The 17,725-nt window shown below is 42.3% G+C and overlaps 1 long non-coding RNA gene across 1 annotated transcript in view; it reads left to right on the top strand.

Moving 5' to 3' along the window:
- The first annotated feature begins 4,103 nt into the window (after window positions 1-4,103).
- The window catches only part of LOC307224091, an 83,479-nt gene continuing 69,857 nt past the window's right edge, over window positions 4,104-17,725 (top strand). The window contains exons 1-2 of the long non-coding RNA XR_013842420.1: window positions 4,104-4,241; window positions 14,646-14,741. This is a non-coding gene — a long non-coding RNA (uncharacterized lncRNA). The remainder of the gene's footprint in view (window positions 4,242-14,645; window positions 14,742-17,725) is intronic.

Below are 17,725 nucleotides of genomic sequence, written 5' to 3'. Positions count from 1 at the left end.
GGGTTGTTGCTTTCAAAACACAAAGCAGCTGCAGAAAGCTGCAAATCACATTGCGGCGGGTGAGGGAGAATAGTGGGGGCTGCCTCATCTCTTTCTCCAAAAGTTGTTTTCCAGGTTTAAATTGCTTCCTCCTGTGTGGCAAAAGCTATAGTAGCTGAAGCTTCTCTGGACAAAAGCAGGTTGAGAGGGCAATTTTGATAAGGAAAACTAACTTGGAGACCTCTGAACTGCAGGCCTAATTAGGTCCACCAGAACTTCCCCTTTGGCTTTCTCAAAGCCTGATTCCTGTGGGGAACTCGCTCATGCAGTTGATCCCACTGGCTTTGGCTCTACCATTCTCAGCTGAATGGCAGTAGAGCTGAAGCCTGCTTTATATTGCCAGTGCACAACTGGCAGCACACTTTAAGATTCCCATCTGTGAGTTGCTAGCTGTGTCTCTATTTGCTTCACACGTGACATCCTATCACATAGGGTGAAGTGGTTAGAGTGTGTTGAGACTAGGACCTGGGGGACCAGGGTTCAGGTCCCCATGGAGCCCTGAAACTCACTGGGTGACTTTGGGCCAATCACTGCCTTTCAGCCTAACCTCTACCCCACATCATAAATGTAAGGCAAGTGAGTGTAGTGTGGACGGGACAAATCTGAACTCCTGGTGGGCCAAATTTGGTCTTGTGCCTGAGGTTCCCCAGCCCTGTTCTAAATAACCCAGCAGTCACTAAAAAGAAACTGAAGGTTTTAGAAATGGCACAACTTTTGTAAGATGCTTCTATAGCCAAACCATCCAAAAGTCACAACTGTTTTTCCCTTTCTTTTTGTTTGTTTGGTTTCTCTCACCTTTGCATTATTAATTGAGTTGAAACATGCCCTTGCTGGCTTATAAATTGTCTGGTAAGCTTAAAAAGAAATCTTTTAAAAGATGACTGTTCATGAGGAGATTTTCCTGGAAGTGCTCCCATCTTATTCTAAGATTTAACTTCAGCAAAAAAAAATCCCCCCTATTATGGCACATATATCGTAAAACAGCACGTGCACATATCATACACCATATTAATATAAAGCATGCACCAAAAGCTCATGTGGACATAAAGCAACAGTAATGACAAGATCTGTGCATTGTAGTATATTTTAAGTAACATGCTTGCTTTTTAATAAAATTCCAACACAATCAGGTCAAATAAATGAGAAACGGGTGAATTTGAAAGCAGTTTATAGACATATGGCAGTCTGGTGTGAAGGAAAATAAGAGAACCGCACCATAACCTTTATATTACAGACAATGGGAAATGACCTTGAGTGATCTGAAAATTCTGAACAGCACAGCACATTTATACATTTGACTCTTAATTCTCTGACTGCACACCCCACCCCAAAGATCAGTACTTGGCTTATCTTGTGAAATGGGCAAGTTTAAAGTGAGGTTTAATAAAACTCATTGCTCTAATATTGACCTAGTTTCTGTACTGAGAACGAGTAAGAGCTATCATTTACATTTTTGAGGGGGCTGGACAAGCCCCCCCCCCCAAGATTCTAAATGTCCTCAAGCAAGCTGACTGATAGATGGATTGCGGGGCAGGTGGGGCCTCTCCTTATGGGCAAAACAGTCAGAACCACCACAGACATTGGTTATAACTTTAACACAAGGTTGGTGAACCTTTTCGGCTCCTTGAGCCAAATTTGACTGGTGGTTGTGGCTGCCAACCTAATGACATCAGGTGCAATTTAGGGCTTGAAAGCACTTTGCAAGGCACCATTAAACTGAAGTTTCCCACCGTCTTTTTCAGAATTTTATTCTGATGCAAGCCCTGCTAAAATGAAGGTTGCTTCTCATTTGCTTTAGCAGAGGGTTCTGACACAAATTTCCTGTTTTAGGAAGAGGTTTGCATGGAACACCAGCAATGAATCCCCTGCTAAAATGAAAGCCCCCACCCCCAAATCAGGAAGGGGTTTTCATGGCATCCTGCAATTGGGCAGTGTGCCCCTGTGCTCTGCTGGGAACAGGAACACTCAACCAGTGCAGGATTTAACCCTGCTGATCTGTCCATCAGATGATATCACAAGTGGGCATGATTTTGGAAAAATGGTCTTGAGGGCCCAAATTAACCCATGAGATGGATTGAGACCTTGAATTAGAGTTTGCTTTCCCCTCCTCCCTCTTATTCCTTTTTCCTTGTTAAAATCTTTCATTCAGTTGTGGGAATCATGCACATTATTAAAGCTGCTTGCTTATTTCCTCTGTTAGGCAGCTAATTTCATCCCACTGCAGTCAGTGGGGGAGGGTGGAATAAGGTAAGGAATGGAAGAGCAGAATTTTGGATGTAGTGGTTGCTGTCCCAAACAATAAGATTGCTCTGCCCTTCTGTTGATAGCTAAGATGCATAGGGGACTCATGTCTGACAACATATAATATGTTAATTCATAGAAAATATCGGCCACGACTGGACCTAATGGTCAGGGGTCCCTTTACTTTTACCTAATGACTTTTTACTTATATTCAACTATCTTACCTGTTGGTTGTGAGAATATGAAAACATCCCCTTAGTTATGTGTGAAAAGAGAGCAGTTAAGGAAATCAAGGGGAAACCTGTGAGTATAGTTTGAAGTTTATCTCAGAAAAGAGTTTTCTTTGTCTCCTTTCCAGATGCTTTTTGGCTCCAAAGCACCATGAATCCAAAAGAGAACTTCCTATCAGCCAGCTCTCCCTGTTATGTGGTTTTCTTCTACAGTTCCCTACCTTTCAGCCACACATCCTGCAATCTTCAGGGGGATTTCCAGAGAGGTAATAATCACTGGATAGTTGGGAAAAGGATGTCTTTTAAATTCTATTATTGAAATTAATCTTCGTTCCATTCATTTGGCAGGACAGCCGATCCACCAAAAACAGCTTGTGAAAGACAAGTTGGTAACTTTCTTTGGCTGCCAGAAATCCATATTGAGTCTCAAGTGGGTCAAGAAGAAGATGGCTTATTCCAAATAAAATAGCAAAACAATTTTAGACTTGAACACAGTAAATCTGTAGGATCGGTAAGAGTGCGGGTTGAGGGAAGCTACTTTCCTTCAGGAAGTGGGTTAGCTGATGCATGGAGTGTGAAGGTAACACACACTATTAAGGAAATCTCATCTTAATGGAGAAAGACAATTCCAAGTTGGACAGAGATGTTAAATACTAGTGGTTTTGTGAGCTTTCCATGGACAATCCATTTATTTCAGATATCCCTGCCTGCCGGGCTTCAAAATATGCTGTGATTTTCATGAACTAGTTTTCACTTTACTTACACCCTTTTACTTTTTCATTAAATTTAATGTTATTTTGTTCCACTCAATCTCCCTTCTCTGTTGTCCACAAGTTCTGGGGAAGAAAGTTATTCTCTTTGTGCTGAATGCTTATAATTTTAATGCCAAATGGTGGGTGAGCAATTAATTTCTATAACAAGCATTGTCAGCAAGTATCAACATCTACAAGTATCAACATCTTCTAGATCAGTGGTAGCCAATGTCAGTGCCCTCAATATCCATCAAACCCAGTCACCATGGGGTATTGGGAGTTGCAGTCCAAACCATGCAGAAGACCATCACATTGTCATGAACTGGCAGGGTAATGGGGAGGAGGAAGAGGATCCTGGCGAGGGATGTAGCTGGGCTTGGAACATACCTGAGCAAGCTGAGGGTGGAGGAAAGGTTGATATAGGAAGTACTCATGGGGTGATGAAGGATGGTGAGGGGATGGCAGTCAGTGCACAGGAACCAGAGCAGCAGGACCCATCACCTGAGCTAGAAGGGCCCCTGTCTCTACAAACATGGCAGGCTCTGAGGCATAGGGAGCAGTGGGAGGGGTACTACAGGAGGCTGAGGCTGAGGCAGACAAGCACCCACAGCCCAGCTCCCTAGCTGGCCAGGTGGGGCTCGCTAGTTCTGGGAGGAGGTGTGTGATTCCTCAGCTGGAGTAGGCTTGGAGCAGGTGAGGGTCCCATGCCTCATGAAGCCCAGATGCTGCAATCAGCATGCAAAGGGCAAAAGGGAAGCAGAGCCGAGGTGCCCGTGTTGATGGACCTTGACTAGGATACTGTATGGACCTCCACGGGACTGTGTTTCAGGTTTGACTCTGGAATGTATCCTGACTGCTGGACTTTGGACTAGGCTACTTGGATTGACCCTGAACCTCATTTCCTGAACTTCAGACTTTGGACTTCACTTGAGGGTGGATTGATCCTCAGACTTGGAACTTTGGGCTGACTTGCTGACAGGTCAGGGGTTCAGGACACATATTGACTATTCCTGTTCTTGATGGATTGACATAATATTTTTTTAATGCCCAAATCCCGATAAAGTTATTTGTGCTTTATTCTGATTGAAATCAATAGGACGCATTACTGAGAAACCAATGACCATTATCCAACTAAATCATTCTCAGAGTAGACTTATTTGGCTTACATCCATTGATTTCAATTAATTTCCTCTGGGTTATGACTAATGATGGATGCCACCTGTTGCAATTAATGTCCCATTAACTTTCTTCAAAATGGGCCAAAATAAATGCAAATTACCAGTATTAAGATGGTTATCGTTTGTAGTTTTACATATACAGTTACAAAACTTCTCAGGATATACCAGCAAATATAATCTACTAAAATGTTTGAGTTCAATACCAGTGGTTTAAACTGGTATTTTGAGTAAACTTGATGTTTTGAGATTGTATAATTTTTAAAATTGATTTGAATTTTCAGCTGTATTTTAGCCACAAAGTACAATTCAGCCAAAGTAAACCACGGTTTAGTCTTACTGTGCCCTTGAAATCAGCAGGACTTAATAATGCTAAACTTTGGCTGAACCATGCTGGTATTTTTTTTAAAAAGCTCTACTGTAGCTATTTCCTCCCTGTGCTTAAAAAAAAATTAAAAATCACAAAACGCCCTTTCACATTTTCATCCATAAACAACACTGGCCAAAATAAAAATCTTTTAACATTCAAGGGCCCACATCCAGACAAAATTAGTTATGCTTAAGCCCTACCAAAATCAGTGGGACGAATTAGTCACAAGACAACTAATTTATTTCTGTTGATTTCATTGCCCTTCAATGTTTCCCCACAACTGTTCTCCTCTCCAAGTCCAGGCTCCAAACCACAGAACAAAGTTGGTTGGAACCTCCTTTAACTTTCAGAATTGGAAGTGGGGTTGGGGAAGTTTGATTCAAAAGAGAATTCAAAAGCCACACACTAGTCATGCTGAGTTCAATCCAAAGTTTTCTGGCTGGCGGCCATTTCTGATATTTGACTAAGTGACCTCACCATGCAGAAATGTCCAAATTTACTTTAATTTGCATGACGTTGAATTAGGTACACACGTACACATGTGCATATTCATGTACTCTGACTAACAAACACACAGTATTGCAGCAGTGACAACAAATGAGATGTCACAAGTGGCACCTTCAACGAACTATTGCAGTGTGGATTGTACCTGTTGAGAGTTCCAGCCAGCCAACTTTACCGTCTTCCATGATTCTCCCTTCCCTTCCCTATTCCATTTTTCTGTGTCCCGTCCCCCCCAATGGTCAGGTAACATTCTATGGCCACTGAGCATACTCAGCCCTCAAGGAGTTGTTTTTGGATTCCTTTCTTTAGGGTTAATCCTCCCCCCCCACCCCTGGGTCTTTTGTACTTCTGCAAACCTTGGAGATCCCTCAAGCCTGCTGAAACTTTCCTCTTGTGCATTGATGGCACCATTTGGGCTGCAAAAGGATTGATGCTCAGAGAATACATTGGGTATATTTGGAATTGACTTTAAATTTACTGGAGCCAGTTGAGAAGCAGTTGGATGGCTTCCTGTCTGTGCACATAGCAATTTATTAAAAGGGCTGGTCCTTATTCATCATCTCGTCGAAAGTAGTAAGAAGAAATTATTAGGTCATCTAGTCACACTCTCTGCCAATACCAGATTACTCCCCATACTCCTCACAGTAAATTTTCTAGTGCTGGAGTAAGATTGCTTAGAGATCTCACAAGGCTTATGGTTTTGGCCACTTGATGGTACGTCTAATACTAAGAATGTTTCAGAAGTACAAAAATGTTTAAAACAAAACCTATAATGGAAAAGGGCTAAAACTTAACAGAAACTCAGTAGCAATAGCTACTTTGAATTATAATTCTGTAAAATTCCGCTAAATTATGTGGAGACAATTTGTGATAAAGCAAATAACCTAGAACTGGCCTTTTTAAAAACAACACAGCACTTTAAAGTCAATAATGGTGTTTCTCAGGCTCAGCTGACAATAAGTGGAATGGAGAGGACATTTAAAAAAATTCCATCCCCTCCTGTCCACCAGCCATCTAGAGAAGATTTAGATACAACTGAATATAATTTTTGACTTTCAACACATTGTTCATTACACGGTTTGTTTGTTTTTTTACATATTATGTATTCAATTGTTCTGCTTTTAACTTTTTTTTTGCCAGCTACCTTGTGAGGGCTTGCACAATTCACACTAATTAGAATTCAATAATTAGAACTTACCACCTCCACCTTTTCTTCCCTTTTCTATTTCTACATTCCTGATTCTCTATTTGCTCTGTTAGTATCCACCTTTTTGCTAAACCACATTTCCCATCTGTTATTTTCCCATCTCAGATCATTTTCTATTGTGGCTCCTGACATCTGTGACTTCCTTCTGCCCTATATCCCACATTGCTTCCTCTATAAACACCTTCAACAATGCCTTAGAATGAGTGGGTTTTTTTTGGGGGGGGGGGAATCTTTGGCTGAACTACAACGCCCATCAGCCTCAGCCTCACCATTAATGGTGGTTAATGGTTAGGTTGAAGGGAGTTGAAGTTCAACCGCAGATCCAAACGTCCCCCATTCTTGCCTTAAAATGTATATTTTTGTCTCACACACCTTCCATTTATCTTTTTCGTTTTCCACATGTGCTTGTCCCAGTAACTTCCTGGCAGTGAACTATTTTCTGACTCTGGACTGGCCCTGCCCACTCATGGTGGTTTTTGGAATCTCCTCCAGGGGAAGGGCTATGAAATAATTCCTGTTTCAGCTGTGATTTTCCTAGGCAGCAATGGACTTTGTAGCTCTGGTCGGGCCTTTATTTCTGACTCTTGGCACAACCCCTGGCTCCCCTCTGAAAGCTACCTATGGAGCAGCACTTTCAGTTAAGAATAGGGTGATAATGTCCTACCTCACTCAGAAAAAAACTCTGCATCACTTGGTGTGAAGAATTAACCAGGTAAAAGAAGTTAAACCTACCATTTCATTATGTCCTTGGTAAATGAAAATAAGTGGTACTAATGAATCTGGTCACGAAGCATCACTAACTGACCCCCTTAAGGCCTCCAATGCAAAAGAAATAAGCACCCTACCTAATTAAAGCCATAAATTATTTTATTGCAGATGCTTCTTACAAAGAGGCAATCGTGCTGCTGAATTACTACTCTGAGCAAATGTAAAACTGGGAACCACATGATGGTTTGGCAGGCATGGCCCTTGTTCCTGAGGAAAATGCCATTTATAGAGGGTTTTATTACCTCAGGTTAATGACATTTCACATGACGAAGGCTGTGCTAGGGTGACAATGCAGCCTTTATGTTCACAAAGTGGCCATTTCCTTTCATAACAAATGTGGCATCAGTTGTTATATTTTCATTTGCCAAAGATACATAAACCAAAGTGGATTTTAATGGTGTGAGTGGGTGGAGGTTGTTTGGATTAAAAAAAGACGGGCAATGAAGTTCAAAGCACTGCTGAGAAGTACAACTTAGCTTTCATGCAACTATAAAGGCAAATAATCCCTTTCACATTTTAGATTTCACTTCTGAGCATTTTTGACTCTTTGAATCACTGCTGTAGTGAAACCTAGCACATTTCTGAATTTCAAAGATGCACAATTCAGTGGCACCTCGGGCTACAAACACCTCAGGTGACAAATACTTTGGGTTACAGACTCCGCTAACCTGGAAGTAGTACCTCGGGTTAAGAACTTTACCTCAGGATGAGAACAGAAATTATATGCGGTGGTGCAGAGGCAGCGAGAGGCGCCATTAGCTAAAATGTTACCTTAGGTTAAGAACGGTTTCAGATTAAGAATGGACCTCCAGAACGAATTAAGTTCATAACCAGAGGTACCACTGTACAATGCAGAACAGGCAGATTCTGCACTGCAGTGGATTCTATGGGATAAGATTAGGGCCTGCAACAATAAGAGGTTGGGTGCCACAGAAAATGTCTGAGTAATTTCAACAGAATCCAAGCACCATTAGTTTTCTGTGGATTGGTACTACCTACCAAGCTGGTAGGTAGTATTGAACTGTGCAAAGCCCTTTACTCTGTTTTGCTGATGGGTTTTGCAAATTGTCAAGAGTTCAGTTAACTTACCCTTTTGGATTTGGGAGGGTATATTGCCTAATATAGTTCCAAGGATTCCTATTTGTCTTCTGTAGCAAGTGGCTGGATGATGCTCTTATCTGAGCTATTTTGTTCCCTGGTCAGCTTTGTGCATTGCACCTGAGCCCAGCTTGGGACTTGGTGGGTTATAGCAGCTAGGATGTGAACTGAAGTATGTGACTTGAGATATACAATCTATGAAATGTAGTTTTTCTTTATCAAGGTTCAGGTGGTTGAACTGGCACACTTAATATTTGGATAAACATGGAAAGCTGTTTTGTATTCGTCTGTGGAATGTGTGTGAGTCTGGGATGCGGGGTGGGGGGTAGAGATTTAGTGAATTAGTTCAAGAACTAATTGGTAAAATAATACTTTTGCCTACACATTTGATTTCTTTTCCTAAAGGAAATAAGAATGAGACAAAGGTCAAAATGGAGGATATAATAAAGCAAGATAGATTTTGTCTGACTAGAATTGCATGTTAACAGCACAAAACGTGAATTTGTGGTCAGGCTATTTTGCAACAGATCATAATATTGTCTATTCCAGTGCATGGAAACGGTGCTTTAAAAAGTCATGCTAAATGGCAACAAGGGGTTTACATGGAACTTGAAAACAAAGGAAATTGGAAGTTTCGTTGATGATATTGTTGGCTGAGGAATAAAGCTTTATGGCTATCCTAAGTTTGTTTAGGGTTTTCTCTCTCAGTTTGGAAGTATAATATCAAGTGGCGCACTAGGCCTGGAAATGTAACAGAAAATAAATAGTAAAATTTCCTCTGTGTAGCAATATTGGGATTTTAATGTCTGTGATATTATTCTGTCCATTCTTTTTAATTGAGTTGATAAATGATTTTCTTCTTGGAAGTAGCTGGATACTGAAATGAGTTTCAGTGCCTCTGCAAACCTGCTCCTCAGATCATATATCATTTTCTAAAGATGAACACACCAGTGTCTATCTGGCAAACTGGAAAAACAAACCAACATTAACTCAGTGATGGCTTTTAAGGATTTGGAGGGAGAATACATTAATACCCACAACAAGGTCTTACATTATTTTTGTTGAGTGAATAAGTATATGGGTATGTGATAAAGCTAATGTTTCAACTCCACACACCATTATGCCTCTCAAGTCTTCACTTTTTCATTAAGCTATGGGGCTAACCTATGGAAACTGAGAAGCATACAATAAATTTCATTTACTCTTGGTTTCAGGTCAAATTCACCTGAGAAGGGCTTTAGTGCAGTAGGGTACATGTATTGCCATTCTTGAAATGAAAGGCTTCTTTTTGGTGAAAACGGAGGTGCTGGTACACATAGATATTGGGGGAGGAATCATGTGGGTGCCACCACAAAATGGCTGCCATGGGCAGAAAAAAGTGGTGCTGGTACTCTGTACACCAAGGACAAGCAGCTGCACTCAAACACAAGCACAAGATGCAATTCTGCCTTTTGAAGGGCACAGTCATTGTCACAGGAGGAAGGAGGATCCAGTGTGGCCTTTATTGGTGGATCTGTTTGTGAGTGGAGGCCCCGCTCCCCGCTTTGTGATGAAATAAGACACATGGACACAAGTATTTTAGGTCAATGGGCTAAAAAAAGGCCACAACTTTATTGGTTACAGAATGTGAGTGGTATTGGCTTAGGTATTGGAACCGAACCAACTATACTTGACTCCTGCCTACTCTGCAGGGAGTCACACAAGGGTTAACAACCTATAGGGAGAGCTTGTTGATGCAAATCAACTGGAAGCTTTCCCCTAGAGTCACCAGAGGGTCGTGCCACGGCCCTAGCCACCACCTGGGCATCGGACATGAACCACGATTGCCGGATTCCTTTAATGGAATACCCTTCCGGGGAGGGGTAGGTGATGGCCACAACCTCCCCTCCAACACACGGTGCCATTTCCAATGCCTAACTGCCAAACCTTACAAAGTTGTGATGATTTGCTATGAGGTAGGCGAAAAAACCAAGTGGCTGGAGCCAATCTGCCAAGTAAAAAAAATTCCTACCAGGCCCCTTGGACAACCAGTCTCAGTCTCAGTCAGTTTTATTGCACAAAGCCAAAGCCTGCCGCAATGTACACAGAATTATTTGACAATTAAAAAAATATATACTGAATTGATAAAAAAGACTTAAAACATTTATATTAGTAAAACATTACGTACTCTATAAAAGTACCCCAATGTACAAATAAAAACATTAAACAATAAAATTCATAAGCTAAAATCATCACATGGTAACTAATGTTAAAAACAATATCAATTAATACAGTGTGCAATTTATACTCAGAGTTTGGTGACAAAGGCATAGCCTGAGGTAGATAGATAGGATCAAATGAATTCATCTCCTCTACAGTGAATAGCTACCTTGGCTATATACCGTATTTTTCGCTCCATAGGATGCACTTTTTCCCCTCCAAAAATGAAGGGGAAATGTGTGTGCGTCCTATGGTGCTGAAGCTATGGTGCGTCCTATGGTGCGCACTGACCCCTCTCGCTCTCCAGGCTTCAGGAAGCTATCCACAAGCCTTGCAAGCCCGGCGGGAGCTCCCGCCGAGCGCGCGAGGCTTGGGGCGGCAGCCTGTTGCCCGAAGCACAGGGAGCCCTCCGGAGGGCTCCCCGTGCTTCGGGCAAGTGTCTGCAAGCCTTGCGCGCCCGGCAGGAGGTCCTGCCAGGCGCGCGAGGCTTGGGGTGGCAGAAGGGTCTCCTTCTCCAGGTTCGCTGAAGGGTGATGCCCCTTCTCCCTCTCTGCGCAGCACCTCTCCTGTGAAGGAGGGGCGCTGGGCAGAGAGAGGGAAGGTGCAGTGCTCCTTCAGCGACGCGTCTGTCCTGGCTTCTGCTTTAGCCCTGCGCAGCCTCTTTGGGCAGGGGGAGCCTTCATCCCGCTGCCCTGAAGAGGCTTGGCGCGGTTACCCCAGAAACCAGAACAGCCACACGGTATCCCAGAAGCCAAATCCCTCTTGCTGTTCTGGCTTCTGGGGTTCAGAATAATTTTTTCTTGTTTTCCGCCTCCCTAAACTAGGTGCGCCCTATCGTCCGGTGCGCCCTATGGTGCGAAACATACGGTAATTTGCTCTAATTTTCCTAGCAGCAGTTGCAAAAAGTGCTACACGCCAGGTCACATACTTATCTGTGTCTGCGAGGAGATATAAAATCATGTCAAAGGGGTTCTGGCCAGGGGACCCTGTCATTATAGGTACTAAAAATCTTTTTCTTGCATCATTATATAAAGGACAGTGCAAGATATAATGTATAAGGTCCTCTACTTCAGAACATCCCCTAATGCAAACACGTTCGTTTTTTGGTATGCCTCTGTGTCTCCCATCTTTATAAGCAGAGCTTATTGTATTTAGTCGTAGCTCTGTAAAAGCTTTTCGAAGTTGTGCAAAAGTCAATTCATTAAAATAAGATATGTGTTCATTGGCCTCTCTAAGTTTAAAATATAATGGGGTGCATGTAGATGTGCACATAGAGTTTAGATCGTTTTTAGTTGCCACTGTCCTTATGGTTCGTTTAAAGATATTTTTCTGGGAATATAAGGGAAGTTCTTTAATCTCAGTCACTGAGAGGTCATATTTGCCCATCAGTTGGGCAGCATGATGTACCCAGTTTTTAAGGGGTAATCTATTCGAGAGCTCAATCAGGCATTTTTTTGGTAGCCTAGTGTTGTCTATCTGTTGAACTCTAAACCAGTAACAGAGAATTATTTTATCTATTTGGCTCTCTATGCTCAACATGTGAGTTTCCAACCTGACCATGGCAGATTCCACGTCTTTGGGTAAACCTAAAAGAACTCTTAAAAAATAATTCTGTGGGGGTTCCAAACCAGAGATCTTTGAGGTACCCCAAACCTCTGCACCATATAGAATCTGGGCCATTGTTTTTGCTTTATACACAGATAGAGCTGGGTTGACCAAATTTCCACCTTTACAGGCAGTGAATTTCAGAATAGCTTTTGCTGATTTAAAGGCTTGCAATTTAATATTGGATAGCTGTGTATTCCAAGATGCCGTTTCTGAATAATTCAATCCCAGATATTTAAACGTATTTACTTGCTTTATGATGTGTTCGTCCAGGTGCCAAACATGCTTTTTAGAACGCTTCCCAAATACAATGACCTGCGTCTTATCATAATTTATAGATAAAGCATTCCCCGTGCATTAGGAACTTAATTTTGCAAGCAGCCGTCTCAGGCCCACCTGGGTTCTAGATACAAGTACTAGGTCATCAGTATGCATTAAAACTGAGAGTTTTTGGTCGAGAATTGTGACAGGGGCAAACTGCCTTGGACAACCAAGGCGACCAACCGAGGTCCATAGCAAGGTCAGGTGCTGAGGCAAAACCTAAAGGGAGGGCGGGCGGGTGATCCGAGGAACCCTGGAACAAGAAGGAGAAGCTTGTGGGCCCACGGCCATTTTAAACAGCTAAACCACGTCCACCAGCAAGCCAGATTGGCTTGCTGGAGTGCGTGACGTGGGCCCAGGTCTCCAGTGATGCAGGAGAACCTGGCCACACCCCCCTGCGGACCTGGAAAGTGATTCCCGCTCACAACCCCTACCCTTTGGGAAGAGGAGAGGCTTTCTGTTCTTCTGATTAGGTATCAAATGACTGGCAGTGGGGGAAAGTGCAGAGCAACATAATTTTGTTGCCATCCAATTCACGATGCTGCAAATCTGTTGGATCCAAGATTCAAAGGCAAAACTAGTGCTTCTGGTGTTGACTGGATTACAGACCAGGCAACATGCTTTCAGCTTGATGTTGGAAAGGTACTTTCAAATGCTGCAGACTACAAAACATCTTCAGGTACCATATTTTTTGCTCTATAGGACACACTTTTTCCCCTTCAAAAATGAAGGGGAAATGTGTGTGCGTCCTATGGAGCGAAGAAGCCATAGCCCCGCGACCCTCTCCCGGCTGGAGAGGTGACGGGCGGCTATGGCAGGAGCCTCTATAGCTGCGCGTCACCTCTCCAGCAGGGAGAGCGCGCGCGCGGCTAAAGCAGCCCCCCGCGACCCTCTCCCAGCTGGAGAGGTGACACGCGACTATAGCAGGAGCCTCTTTAGCCGCGCACCACCTCTCCAGCCGGGAGAGCACGCGCGGGGCTAAAGAAGCCCCCCGGGACCCTCTCCCGGCTGGAGAGGTGACGCGCAACTATGGCAGGAGCCTCTCCGCTGCGCACCTTTCCCCGCTCCCCGACCTGCTCTTTGGGGCTGGTGGTGGGCTTCTCCCTGCCAGCCCCAAAGAGCAGGTCAAAAGGAACCTGAAGCCTGAAGAGCGAGAGGGGTCAGTGGGCACCCACCCCTCTCGCTCTCCAGGCTTCCAAGGTAGCCGCCTGAAGGCGACTGAACGCACCTTAAACGGCACCTTGTTTTAGAGCGGGAAAACAAGAGGGGGAAGATTCTCCCCCTCTCTGCGCAGCGCCTCCTGCCACTTCACTGAAGGGGCGCTGGGCAGAGAGGGGGAGATTTTTTTTTCTTGTTTCCCCCCCTCTAAAACAGGTGTGTCCTATTGTCCGGTGTGTCCTATAGAGCGAAAAATACAGTACTTGGCCAAGGAATGCAGCCTGGGATTCTGCCAAGCATATCCTTTAACATATTGGTTGGGCCTTTGCACAACCCAGTCCCCAACTTCTCTTGCTTCTTACCAACTTCATATTCCTCCATCTTCTGCAGAATGTGAAAAAAAAACTGGTCTGAGTTTGGAAATACTTACACCAAATCAAGAAATAAACTGACACGTGAAAAGGTAGAAGCTTGTTTCAATCTGGGCAACTTTTCAGTTTCTAGAAACCCATGATAAATTTGATGACAAATATGAAGAAACAGAAATGGATAGTGATAGCTTAGGAAAAGAGACTGATTCAATTTCAGGTAGTGTTCGTTGAGTTTTGTTCCCCTTCTCTTTTTCGCCTCTTTGTTTGCTTGATGATATTGAGGACTGTAGAAAACACAATACTTTCAGAATAAATAATTTGTTTAATATAATGCTGATCATTTGTTTTCATCTGCTTGTAAACTACAAAACCAAAGTGACGCTAGGTTCGCCAGCATGTAACTTCATTCGTAACAAAAATTTAAAATAAATTTCAGTTTGCAATTATTGTCTGAATAAAGTGTACATTAAATATGTCATATGTAAGAATTCTATGACTATAAACCAAGTTATACATGATGCATTTCATGTTCTTAAAGTAACAAAGTGACTTTCAATATGTAAAAAGTGCTTAAAAGCAACTTAAAAATCTGTGGGGTTTTTTCTAGAACACCCCCTCCAGAAAAATCCATCTTTTCCTCCAGTGGGTTGACTCAATATACATCAGCTTCCTGTTGAGAATTTGCCCCACAGAAGACAGGAAGGTAGGTAGATAAGAAGCATAGCACTTGTATCCTGTGGTATGTTGGTAGAAGCACAATCTCCAAGCCTGGTGCTGCAAACCTCATATTTGCATATAAAAAATGAACTGGTTAAATTGTCATACTTCATCCAGATAATCCTGAAAATTGTACTTTTATAAGAGAATGATACTCCCTCCCTTACTTCCCATTCTTCCCATTCTCTTTGCACCATTTTAACATTTGGAGTAGAGGACATGCTTTGTTATCTAAGCTGATGAAAGACTTAAGATATGCTGAATGAATATGAATTTCTTCCTCAAAAAAGCTGAAACTGAGACAGTCTCATTGCCTGCTTATTCCATTTAATAATAAGAAGCCTTGGTGGTTTCCTCTGGAGTGTGTATATTGGCTCTCAGATCTGTCAGGCTTATTTCACAGAGCATTGTGGGATAAAGTGGACTCTTTGGTCACTTCTGGATTAAAGAGAAGATGTCTTGGCTGTATTTATTTGATACCACAAGCTTGTTGGAAGAATATTGTCAGGCTGCTTTGTGAATGGCTAATGCTACTTTACTTTCATGGCATTCCAAAGTAATGAAAAGTTTCTTGAGGCTTGTTTTGCTGCAATAAATCAATAAATCAATATTGATATTCCAGTGAAACATACTAGTAAATTGATATAATAGCAGAAAATCTGAATGCGATCTTGAATCTTGTCAAATACTGTAATGTAATATTAGAATGTTGTTACATGGATGTTTCAACAGGCATTTCCAGTTATGTTTACAGTTCATGTGGTTGCTTGCCTTTTTAACACTTGGGGCAAAAGAAGCAAGATGTAATTTAAAACTAAACCTTAACAAACTCTGGATTGGGGTGTGTTGCGTGAAGAAACATAGAATCACAGAGTTGGAAGGGACTCCAATGGTCATTCCTGTAATGCAGGAATCTCAACTAAAGCATCCATGGCAATTTTGCTTTTAACTGTGCTCTGGATACATGCCTACAATTCCTTCTTACACGTAAAAATTCTTTACCAGTCCATCTTTGCTATATCTTATTTCCTTCTCCTATATCTCCATATTGGTTCCAGTGGAAGTGTCTGTCCTGACTCATTTGAAAGCAGCTTGGGGAGGTCACCAGGACTAAAGTGGAGGAAGGTTTTAACTGTGCATGCTTCCCATGAACCAGAGTCCTGATCCTGAACAGCCCATCATCCACTGTTGTTATATAGCAGTGGGCAGGGACTAGGCACATTAGGCAGCTCATGGGTTCCCCACGACATGGTAGGACCATATAAGCTTCTGGGGAACATGAAATTAGGCATTGCATGGGCAGAAATATCCATAACTGTTTGTCCTTGGCTTGCTGGTCCCAGGGATGCATACTTCCTGCTCTATATCTTGTCTGCTCTCTAGGTTGGTGTGCAACCTATACTTTTGGACTACAATTCCCACTGTCCCTGAACATTCGCTTCACTGAAAATGAATGATGGGAGCTGTAGCCCAAAATCTGGGAACCTAAGGTTGAAAAACAGGGCTCAAGGATGTCTACGGTCCACCATAATAGCATGCTGGGCTTTTTAGTCTGATCCCTCTGATTCATCAGAAGCCCTAGAATACTTGTTAATCAGTTATGCAACCCACTGACTACTATCTCGTAGTAGACTGTTTGGCTCCTAAACAACAATATTACGCATGGATTTAGCATCAAGTGGTTTTGCTCTTAAAGGCTCAACGTTGGAAAGTTGTGTGGCATTTCTGCTCAGATTAAGTCAGGACAAATGTGTGCCTCATTGTAATGAATCAGTGCTCAAACTTCTGTGTGAAAGGTTCACATGATTTTTTTTGTACACAGCCAAGATTGTTCCCAGACCCACTCATTTTGATTATGACTCTATACCCACCTTTCAACATGAATGATTTATAATATAAGAACTCCAGCCATGTTGCCTTTAAACCAGAGAGGCCCTGCATGATTGATTTCCATTTGCTCTTAAGGCCCCACAACCAAGCATGCTAAAGTGAACTATGCCACTAGGAAGCTGAAATTTTATGCATGCAACATCAGAATGGTTATGGGAATAAAAAGGTAGGAGATAAACATTTTTTATTAACTAGCTGGAGGGCCTCAGACTTCTAAGTCTTGGGTGAAAGAAAAAAGGAAATTCTCTCCTGACTGCTTATTCAACTTCCAAGCATCAACAAAAAGTGCCTTGTAATTTTTTATTACACTTCATTACAGACATGGCAGGACATTAAAATGTCCTAACCACTACAGTTTCTGGACAATCAGTATAGTTCAACATGTTGAAAACTTTAAAGCATGAACAATTAGCTTTAAATTATTTGAAAAATTCAAAATAAAAGCATGCCATTCGTAATTGAATTAGGGGCACAATGCAGATGAAGCTGAGCTCTTGCAAATCCCATGGATTTAATTTTGAGGGTTAAGTGTGTGTATTTAAAACACCCTTTAGTGAAGTCAATGGCCATGCAACCTGACCCTATCCAGGGTTAGACACGCAAAAGCCCATTGAAATTAATGGGCTTAAGCATCCCTAACTCTGAACAGAATTTACCCTTTAAAATGCTTAACTTGGGTTGGGTCATGCCCTAGGCATTTAAGTACATTGATCATTTGCCTTGGTAGAATATATATTGGATAGTTCAACAAGCCAAGTTGAGTACTTTGTAGAGACTTGAACATATTTTTTTCCAGACATGTCAGCTTCTTAGGGGCCAAACTAGACATGGTATTAGACTGGCTGGGTATGTTTTATTGTCATTGACAGCTATTTTAAGGTTATAGACTGATTGCATCTGGATTCCAAATCTGTCCTCTTAGAAACCCAGTATTCCAGACGGACATTGTTCATGTCCCAGTGATTAGTATGGGGTTTTGGCTCTTTGGTGTTTTTGGTGGAGAAAGACAGAAGAATGGCAGGAGTGCCCCATTGGGCCTGGTTAGAGAGAGGAGAATGGAAGAGGAAAAAGAGGAAAAAT

Source organism: Podarcis cretensis, assembly GCF_951804945.1.
Source record: "Podarcis cretensis genome assembly, chromosome: 9".
NCBI lineage: Eukaryota > Metazoa > Chordata > Lepidosauria > Squamata > Lacertidae > Podarcis > Podarcis cretensis.
This window is presented reverse-complemented; position numbering and strand designations above follow the sequence as displayed.